This window comes from Vidua macroura, chromosome Z (assembly GCF_024509145.1).
Source record: "Vidua macroura isolate BioBank_ID:100142 chromosome Z, ASM2450914v1, whole genome shotgun sequence".
NCBI lineage: Eukaryota > Metazoa > Chordata > Aves > Passeriformes > Viduidae > Vidua > Vidua macroura.
The window spans coordinates 45,401,862-45,412,979 of NC_071611.1; positions in this window are offsets into that span (position 1 = coordinate 45,401,862).

Consider the following 11,118-nt stretch of genomic DNA (forward strand, 5'->3'; position numbering starts at 1 on the left):
TTTCCTTTTCCTGTCCTTTTGTCTTTTCTCTAAGTTCTATGTAATGACTTGCATGTTCCATCAATCCCCTTAAACACATGCCATAAATTTTACTGAATCCTGAAGTGCTTTCCCTGTGGATGCCATGAGTCCTGTGCTCCTCCAGGCAATAAATTCCTTGACTCTACAAGGTCTTTGGGAGGAGATATTTCTTTTTTTTTTTTACTAATTCTGGTGTGCTTCACACCAGGGATAATTGTCCAGTTGCTTAGTGAGTGATTATATTGTCATCTAAATAAATTACTATAAACTGCTGATTAAGCAATTAGGTTAGCTAAGAGCCTCAGCAAGTCCTTGCCCATCTGACCTTTGTGCAATCATGAACAGTCTATTATCATCTAAGTTTGCAGTGATTTGTGCCTTGTTTCAACCTGGGGATGAGGATGCATCAAAGACCTTTTGGCTGCCATCAGCTCAAAGGAGGGGAGGCACAGAGGTGAATTCTTCTCAGAAGGGCAGAGGGAGAGCCTCAAAGGCAACAGGCACAAATAGGAGCACAGAACATTTCTAGGAGGTCAGGGGACTCTTCTTACCTGCATGTTTACTGTGGGGATGAGCCCCAAGTCTCCACCCTGGGAGATCTTCCAGCACTGCAGCAACCTCATTTAGTTACCCCTGATGTGTGTTGGAAGTTGTACTGTGTGTGCTCCGAAGTTCTCTTCCAGCCAACATTTAGTAAGGATTCTGTGGTTTTGCTGTGTTTGAAGTTGTCTCTGCAATTTCTTAGTGACCATTTCACAGGTTACTTCCTGAAGTCAAAAACTTTGTAATTGATTTCATAGTAAAAAAAAAAAACAACAACAAAAAAGAAAATATCTGTGTCATTAAAAAAAAATAGATTAACCTAACAGTTGAAAATTGTTGTTAATTTCTATAGCCATGCATTTACACCCTATTTGTAATGTCATCTGCCCTTCAGTGCCTCTGTACCTTGAGTATTCCCAGACTTGATTACAAGAGGTGCCCTATATTGCTATTGCCTCTGTTATGATTCAGATGGTTCCCCAAAATGTTCAGCTTGCCTGTCAGGCCTGGCTGTGATTTCTACAGGTCTGTGTTGGGTATGTTTGGTAGGACACACATAGGTGACTAACTTTCTGAAGTTGTTTTTCTGTTTTCAGATTGAGAAATTGGCCTGTGGACATTAATTCCTTTTATTTTCCCAGGGGGTCATCCCAAAGGACTTGTTACCTGTCCCTCAGCATTTGATGAAAAGCTTGGGTTGCCATGAGGAATAGCCCTGTTCCTTCAGCTGTCTCTCCCACCCAGTATAATACTGTTGTCCTCCCCACCTGCAAGGTACTGAAGACACATTTTCAGTGTGATACAGTGGTTAAGGTGTAACTCAGTGAAAAGATCGATCTGTTGCTCAAAGCACCACTGTTTTTGCATGTCATTTGAAGAACTAAGGATGCCAGCCATTAGAGATGGGCCTTAAGCATGGTACTTAGTCTCAAGATGAACTATACATGGCAAAACTTTAACCACCTATGCCTGTTTTATACCTTTTAGACCTCTGACATCACTGCTGCTGTGTGTTGTATTTGCTGATGTCTGTTGCAAAGACTAGTGGTGATGCAGAACCTGACACAGTCCCACTCACACAGCAAATAAGCACCCAGTACTGCATGTTGGTGTATTACTCACCACCAGGAAGACATGAGGTCCAAAGCACACAGAAGACCATGCACCTGTTATCCTGAGAGCCGATTCTATCTGTGTAGATAGGAAGACTTGAGCTCAACTTTTCCTAATAGAAAAAAAAGCCCTGAAAAGCTGCTGCCTTTGGAGGCTGAAGGAGTTCCCCAAATAGCCCTTCTTGGTCTTAAGGTTTTGCTGACCTGCAAAGGCTATTAGTATGGGGTGGTACCGTGAGAAAGCTGAGACTGTGGTCACAGGGACAGCACTGGAGAGTGGTGTAGTGTCTGGCTTGCTGGTTTGGCACAAATTGGTTTGTATTGTGGGTGTTTTTTTGTTTTGAATAAATTTGTAAGAGACTAACATGGCCGGAGTTAACAGCCCAGAGCAGTGAGTGGCTTAGGAGTAGGCAAACAGCTTCTTAGATTTTGGTTGCACATGAATTCACCCTACACATCAGTGGTCAAGGACTTTTGGCAGTGGCACTGAAAGCCTAGTTCCTCCACAAAAACCCTTTTGGACATGCCTTGTCACTGGAGTAAGGTCCCTGGTCCTTCCCTTTCACAACTGGAACACAAGGCAGCTGCTGAGAAAAGACAGAGAGGCCTGTTAGAGAGGATTTTCACAGCTGGATGTGCAGTTATGACTGGAGATTTCTTGTCCACAGCTCTGACAAAGACATGCTTCTGGGAGTGCAAACACCTCCTTTCTGCTCTGTGAGGCAGAAAGTCTCCAATATTGCCTGTTTAATGTTGCTCAACAGTGTGCCACAGCACATAAGTAGTGGCTTCCCTTCTGCTTTGCCATGAGTGTGCAGGGCAGCCCTGTGGAGATCCACCATGGGAGGGAAATGGGTGGCACTGCCTCAGGGACCCCAGCACAGCACAGCACTTCATATTGTCATTTGCACTGAGGTGCCTGCAGTGGTAAATCCTTTGGTGATCAGCAGTGTGGGGCACAGCTTTGGTTTACAAAGTGTAGTCTGATGTGTGAAGTGTGTGAAATATTAATATGTGGAGAGCCATTCTCAGCTGTGTGTGATTAGAAGCTCCATGCCTGGCAGGTCTGGGTGCACAGAGGGCAGCCTGGGGAATCCCTGTAAGGGCACTGGGGCTCATTTTTGAGGCTCGCAGTAGCAGACTGAGAGGATTCCCTGATGGGATGTGATAAACATTTAAGGGAAAGTAGAGCTAGTGGTAAGGGATGTGCAAGGATGAGACAAAATGGTAGTTATTGAGAGCAATGGTGTTGAATTTTTCTGTTGTGGGGCAGTTTTGAAGGGTGGGCTGTGCTGTCAAGGCTATCTGCCCTTTCAACACATTTCTGAGTGAGCCAAAATAAATCCCTTTTATGAAAACCTCAGAATTAAAAAAAAAAAAAGGAAAAACCAACCAAGCAAAAACCCCCAAACCACACCACACCAAACCAAACCAAACCAAACCAAACCAAACCAAACCAAACCAAACCAAACCAAACTCCAACTAGAAAAACCCAATCACAATGATCAAGACAATTGTCTGACTGGAACCAATACTTCAGCTACATATAAATTTGCAACAGCTGACTTCCAATAGGCTTTGATTTCAACATTCTACTCAAAAAGTTTTGCTAGTGGAGAGAAAGGGGAGCAGAAGGAAACAAAATGTATATGACCTTATCTGCCCTGTTGACCTGTTTAAATCAAACCTGGAGAAAAACAGATGTTGCAGGATATTCTGAGTTCCCATACCTCTTGACTAAACATCCACAGTGTCTTATGTAGAAAGTTCCCAGGGCAGGCCTCTGCTACTACCTTGACTTCAGCAATGCATTTGGCACTGTCTCACAAAACATTCTCATTGGTAAACTCAGGAAATGTGTCAAGACTGGATCAAGAACTGGTTGGAATGGCAGAGCTCAGAGGGTTGTGACCAGCAGAGTAAGAATCCAGTTGGAGGGCTGTAGTGGTGGCATTCCCCAGGGACCAATACTGGGTCCAGTCTTACTCAGCTTGTTTATCAACAACTTGGATGAAGAGATAGAAAATGACCCTGAGCCAGTTTGCAGAGGTTATTAAACTGGAGGGAGTGGCTGGCACACTGAAAGCTTTGCTGCCACTCGGACCTTCATGGGCTGCAGAGTTGGGCAGAGAGAAACCTAATGGGGTTCAACAAGTTTAGAGTCCTGTACCTGGGGAGGAACAGCCCCAGGCACCAGCACAGGTTGGGGGTGACCTGCTGGAGAGCACCTCTGTGGAGAAGGACCTGAGGGTCCTGGTGGACAACAAGCTGTCCATGAGCCAGCAGTGCCCTTGCAGCCAGGAGGACCAGTGGGATCCTGGGGGCATCAGGAAGAATGTGGCCAGCAGGTCAAGGGAGGTGATTGTCCCCCTCTACTCCACTCTAGTGAGGTGCATTTGGAGTGCTGTGTCCAGTTCTGGGCTCCTCAGTCCAAGAAAGACGAGGAGCTACTGGAGAGGGTCCAGTGGAGAATCGCTAAGATGATTTGGGGTCAGGAGCATCTGCCTTATGAGAATAGAGAAACTGTGGGAGCTGGGCCTGTTTAGCCTGGAGAAGAGAAAGCTGAGAGGGGCTGTCATCAATGCATACAAATATATCCAAGGCATGTGCCCAGAGTATGCTGCTAGACTCTTCTCAGCAGTGCCAGCAACAGAACAAGGTTTAATGGCCATAACCATAATACAAGAAATTCCTTAACAAGAAAAACCTTAACACCTCTCTCTTTACACTGAGGGTGGCAGAGCACTGGAACAGGCTGCCCAGGGAGGTCACTTTGTCTCCCTCTCTGGAGATGTTCAAAACCCACCTGGGCATGTTCCCATGACACCTGCTTCAGGGTGACCCTGCTTTGGCAGCATGGCTGGACTGGATGATCTTCTGAGGTCCCTTCCAACCCTAAAAATTCTGTGATTCTGTAAAGACTGGGCAGTCAGGACTTAGCTAGTGTCCATTCCATATAACAGCAGCCTCACCAGACAGTGCACATGGACTTTGGGCAAAGAGCAAGTGATGAAAAGTGGCCTTGCTAGTTCCCCTGGTCCTGGAACAACCTTATTTAAATGCAAAGTGAAGAAGCTCCTGTAAGTTCCTTCTTACTCACTAAAGAGACAGTCATCTGACAAATGTGCCTCAGTAGCAGAATTTTACTGGGTTTTGATGAAGGCTCTTATCTACAACCATGGTCAACACCTGCACTTCTGCCTTAGCATCCTTGTGGTGGAGTCTGAAGAGTTGCTGCCTGTTTTGATTCCTGAGTACAAGTGCAAGATCAAAATGAGTCACCCTTTCCATCTTTCCTCCACACTGCTGCATCTGTCAGGGTATGTGACACACAGCCTGCCTGAGACTTGGACAGTGAGCTGGGAATTAATGCTTTTTCCTCTTCACTGAATGCTGTAGGGCCATGACTGGGGGGGCTGTCTGCCACCCGAGGAGACACACAATACTGTCCTAGCTCAAAGATCAGCAGAGACAGCAAAGGTCTGACTTTCCTTTTGCATTTTAAGGATCACTTGTGTGGATCCTGCTTGCTTGCCCTAGGATGAATTTTGCAGAGCAAACATCATGATACCAAAAGTATACCATGTGCTATATACCACAGCTAGCAGACAGGTATAGACAAACAAGATATTTAAAGTCTGAAACTCAGATGATAAAATACTAGATGATTAGCGAAGTAATTTTACTTCATTTGTAACAAATATGCTCATTTGCATGAGGAGTGCAATGAACGTAGATTAGATGAAACAAAAGCACAGAGATTGGGCAGTGTTCCTCTTTTATGCAAAGACTATAATTAGTCTGTATTTTGATATGTGATGGTTTGAAAATATCTTAGCTGAATACAGAGCAAGTGTAACTTCCCTGGAAGTGTTTCACCTGCTGTTAGATGCTTAAATCAAATTGCTGGGTTTCTTTCATCAGAACAATTAGATAATTTTATATTCTTACGTGTGATGTACTCCCCCCACCCCCCAACTCCACTAAACATACTGTTTCCCTGGAATGGGCTTTTTAATTGAGCCTTGCTTATTCCCACTGAAATCAGGGGTGTTTTGCTCATAGAGCCAAGACAGCCCTAACTTGCAAACAATTTCCAGTTGCCATTACTGAAATCTCTTACTTGCCTGATGCTGTATTGCTTGAGATGTATGAAGTACTCTTAGCAAATAAAGACCAAATAAGTTTAATTCTTCATTTGAAATGTTAGTGTCATGCTGCTTTTATGTAGGCATATGCATACTGAGTACTATTTTCTGAGTGTAATTGCCTTAAGTGCTGTTGATCATGCAAAGAGAATGGTGCATTCTCTAATTCAAGGGCATCAAAGATCCAGATCCTGAAAATGCTTAAGCATGTGGAGAAGGCCTTCTGATGGGATGTCACAGACATCCAGCTACTCTTGTGTTCAAGGCTGGGTGCATTTAGCAGACTTGATACTAGGAAAGGCACTCTCCATCTTATTCCTGCTGGTCGTTGGAAGGAGAGACTTGTCAGGAGAGGAGAAGTGGTGAGAACAGTTGCAGGCAGGAAAAGAGCAGTGTGGATGGAGTGTTTGGAATCAGATGGAAGTAGCTAGATGGGACATAGAAAACACCAGGAAGACAAATGAACAGAGGCAAATGAGGAAGACTGAAATATGTGAATCCAGTGTCAGGGACTGAATCTTCAACTTATTGGTGGCAATGTGAAAAAGCTAGGTTGAAATCTGTTTTCAAGGTATTTCTTGAAGGCTTGTGACTAACTTCAATCCACTCTATTTGTGAATTGAAATACAAAGAAAACTAAAGAGGTCTTGAAAACATAGGCTGGACAAAACAACTAGTGCTGGAAAACTGATCTAGTTTGAAGACCAGTAGCATTTATAAGAACTGCCAATTAAAACTCCCTGCTCTTACTGAGAACTCTCCCTCTTCATCTCAAGGAACGTTCATTCTGCTCCACACTGGATGATTTCTTATGAACAGCATCCCACAGTACAGTATTTGAGTGCTGAGGTCTCATTGTGTTTAGCCTCGCTTGCTGACTAGTAAGCACTTAATAGGATCCTGTCATGATCACCCTCTGTGCAGCTTCAGACCTGCACAGAGCAATGTAGTGGAGGTAGAAAAACAGTACAAGAAAGACATGGACCTAGATCCACCTAGTGGATCCAGAGAAGAGCCACAAGAATGATCAGAGGGCTGGAGCACTTCTCCTAGGAAGATGAGAGAATTCAGGCTGTTCAGCCTGGAGAAGAAAAACCTCCTTAAGACTTACAGCACTTATCCAGTACTTAAAGGGACTCTAAAAGAAAGATGGGGACAAACATTTTATTAGGATCTGCAGCAATGGTTTTAAACTACAAGAAGGTAAATTTAGAATTAGGAAAAAAATCTTTACTGTGAGAGTAATGCTCAGAGAAGCTGTGGATGCCCCATTCTTCCAGCAATCAAAGTCAGCTTGGGTTGAGCTCTGAGCAACCTGGTCTAGTGAAATGTGTCCTGGCCTGTGGCAAGGGAGTTGGAACTAGATGACCTTTGAAGTCCCTTCTAACTCAAACCATTTTATGATTCTAGGATTCTATGATTCTTTGAGATTTAGACTGGATATAAGGAAGAAATATTTCATGATAAGGGTGGTGAAACACTGGCACAGGTTTCCCAGGGAGGTAGTGGGTGCATTGTTCCTGGAAATGTTCAAGGTGAGGTTAGACAGGTCTATGAGCTACCTGATAGAGTTGAAGATGTCCCTGCTTATTGCAGGAGTCTTGGGCTACAGGATCTTCAAAGATCCCTTACAAGCTAAATCTTTCTTAGCCAAATCATTCTTAACAATGATGCTATGAAAAGCAGGAATAGGGTGGGAAAGCTGTAAAAGTCATGTACAAATATCCATAGACATTGCACCCTGAGCATTGCTGAAATTGATAGTACAGAGCAATTTCCTTTTTCATGCATTAATGTTTTACAAAGCACTCATTTTATGGCTTGTACTTCACAGAGCTGCTTGCTCCCTCAAGGTAACATCTCAAGAAAGGTCCTGTCACAGCTTGTGAATGAAGAAGGGAAGCTTGTTGTAAGAAGGATGAAGCTAGAAAATGGTTGAGAATTTTCATTGCTTTAAAGAGAGAGAGTTTTACTGGTGGAAGAAAAACACAGCAAGTCTGTGATAGATATGTATCTAGAAATCCCTTATTTTCTGAACACAGCCTCTTACAGGAACATGCAAGACCACTCCAAGTGGAAGACGGCATCTGCATTTGCTTGTTTCACTTGTTTCTGTGTCATCTCTTCTAGCTTTCAGGCAACTTCTACCCTCTCTTGCTTTAACTGCTGAGTCCTTGCACTACTGAGCTGCACACAAACCAGCTTGTGGGAACACCACTACCATGTGCCTCTTTCAGGGTGCATCTCACAATTTTATGCATGCTTTTCTGTGTATGTTTTAGTCCATCTGCTGCATTTCATATAGCTATGTTGACAGAAACTACTATGTTTCAAGAGGGAGAAAAGTTGTTTTAGATCAGTAGTGCTGTGCCTCTACTTTCACAAGGCAATTACTGCCTTGTTGGTAGACAAACGGGGTAGGGAGAAGTTTCTGTGATTCTACTCCTTTTAATGACAAATTAATTTTTTTCCCAAATTAAATGTCAGAGATCAAACTCATCCTCTTCTGCATGCTTCTTCTTAACTGCTGTCTGTTGTGTAAAACGCCACAAAAACATGAGTATTTCAGTCTGCTAACTGATGAGGCTGGCAGCATATTATGGCATGGAAACTGCAGCTGGTCTAGCTCTGATCTTGCAGGAGGAGGCACAAGAAGGGCAAAAGGGAAACACTTAGCCTATCATTTCTTCTGCTGTGCAATGTAGTCACAGAAAAATGAGCTTCTACCCATGCTTATCTTCCTCAGTCCAGGCTGAATTCACAGCACTGATTTCATGGTTAGAGGTAAAACTTAGAGATGTGTCACAAAGTGGGACAGAAAACTGGCAGTGGCAGGTTTTTCTCTAGAGCCCTCTGATTAGAACTTCAATATGACCAAGATGAGGGAATAGTTGTCTGAGTTCCTCCAGCTCTAGGCAGTCAGGAGCTTTAACTGAAGTGTGCTTTTACTCCTGAAGTTGTTTGGCCCTGGCTGGATGCCAGGCACCTACCAAAGGCACACTCTCACTCCTCTCCAACAATGCACAGGGGAGAGAAAAGATAACAAAATGTTCATGAGTTGAGATCAGGACTGGGAGAGAGCACTCACCAAATACCATCATGGGCAAAACTCACTCAGCTTGAGGATATGAATTGAATTTATTACTAGCAAAATCAGAGCAGGATAATGAGAAAAAAAAAAGTATTAAAAACCATCTTCCCCTCCTCTCCCTCTGCCCCTTCCCAGCTCTACTTCCTTCCCCAAAGGATCAGGGAGACAGGGAATGGGGGTCAGTTCATCACACATTGTTTCTGCTGCTGCTCAGGGGCAGTTGTTCCCCTGCTCCGGGGTGGCATCCCTCTCACTGAAGACAGTTCTCCATGAATTGCTGCAAAATGGTCATTCTTACACAGGGTGCAGTCCTTCAGGCACAGCTGCTCCAGCATGGGTCTCCCACAGGGTCACAAGTCTTACCAGGAAATCTGCTCCAGCTCCTCTCTCCATGGGTCTGCAGGTTCCTGTCAGGAGCCTGTTCCAGCATGGGCTCCCAGAGGGTCACAGCTTCCTCCAGGCATCCACCTGCTCCAGTGCAGGGCTCCTCCATAGGCTGTGGGTGGATCTCTGCATCCCTGTGAATCCCTGTGGCCTGCAGGGGCACAGCTGCTTCACCATGGTCTGCACCAGGGGCTGCAGGGGGATCTCAGCTGCAGTGCCTGGAGCACCTCCAGCCCCTCCTTCTTCACTGACCTTAGTGTCTGCAGAGTTGTTCCTCTCTCATATTCTTATCCCAGTCTTCTCCGGCCGCAATTGCATCTGCACAGTAACTTTTTTTTTTTTTTTTTCCTTCTAAAATACGTTATCACAGAGGCATTACTATAATGCTTGGCTGTCTCAGCCCTGACCAGTGGCAGGTCTACCCTGGAGCCATTTGGCATTGGCCGTGTTGGACATGTGTCACCATTGAGTCAGGATCAGGAAGGATAGGTAACACATACTCCATACATGATCAGAGGCTAACAATAATTTTATTAGGAAACCCATTCTTTTTATACATGGTTCTGATACAGGTGGACCTGATTGGTCCTTTAATCAACACACCGTCACCATTGCCTAATTAAGAAACCACCCTTTGGTAAACATCTTTCCATAACACATTCCATATGTTCACAAACACCAGGTGCAGAAACTTAAGATAAGAATTGTTAAATTCTTTTCTCTGAGCTTCTCACAGCTTTTCCCAGAAGAATTCCTGGGAAAGTTTGTCTGGCCTTTTCTCTCTGACCAGGCTGTCAGTATCCACAGACATGGGACCACTCTTGTAGTCCCCCCCACCTCCAAAGCATACTGAAACCCAGTACAACCCCCTCCTGCTGACTTTCTGTTCCTTGGTATGAAGCAGGTGAGCATCCATCAGAGCTGAGCTTCCTCTCTCAGATAATGAGTTGTTTTCCTCTGCGCTGTGAATATTTACATTACTTAGGCAAGCTGAAGGATTGAGAGGGAAAATGAGGAGCACTGCCCTCAGCACAGCTTGCAGTGTGACCTGCAGGGAACCAGATAAGATGTCCCTGTGCACAAGACAGGGTCAGATTTAGAAAGGACATGATTTCTTGTAAAGGCAAGGCACAAAGGGGAGAGACTAAGTTTTATTAGCTAAGGCAAAAATCAGGCAAGTTCTTGTATGAATGTCTTCACAAATAATATGCATGTGAGGGAAATATCAGTGATAAAAAGTTAGAAAGCCAGAGAAAAACATGTGCCACCTTCCAGAAGCCCCAACTAATGACATTTCCTGATATGGCCGTCCGCAAGGGCTTGTGGAAGAAGGCAGCCTACTACATTGCAGATGGCTGGGCAAAACCCTGAAAGCGTCTCACTGCCTGCTGATGTGCAGGAAGGAAGAGCTTGGCAATTCCTGCAGCTCTGTGGGAAGCTTTCAACTGGTGCTCTTAGAAACTGATGTCCTTTAAGCTAGTACTCAGCAGTCCCACCCAGACTTATGAATGTCCATGTTCATGTAAGTGTCTAGACAGGAATGATTTCTCTGGTGAGTCCTCTCCTCTGGTGTGTGAGAAGCAACATTTCAGTGGTTCCTTCCAATTGTTGGAGACTTTACTGACCTGAAGACAACTGTTTTCCAGACTTCAAAGTGAATTTGTGAAGAAAAGGCAAAAACTTTCTTAAACTGGATGAAGTGAGCAGGGCTGTCTTGTCCAGGTGAAAAGCCTGAAAGAAAAGCAACACAATGTTTCAAGGGGCTTGTGTACTGCCAAGAATAGAGTAACCTGAAGGTGTGCATGGATCTCCAGTGTCT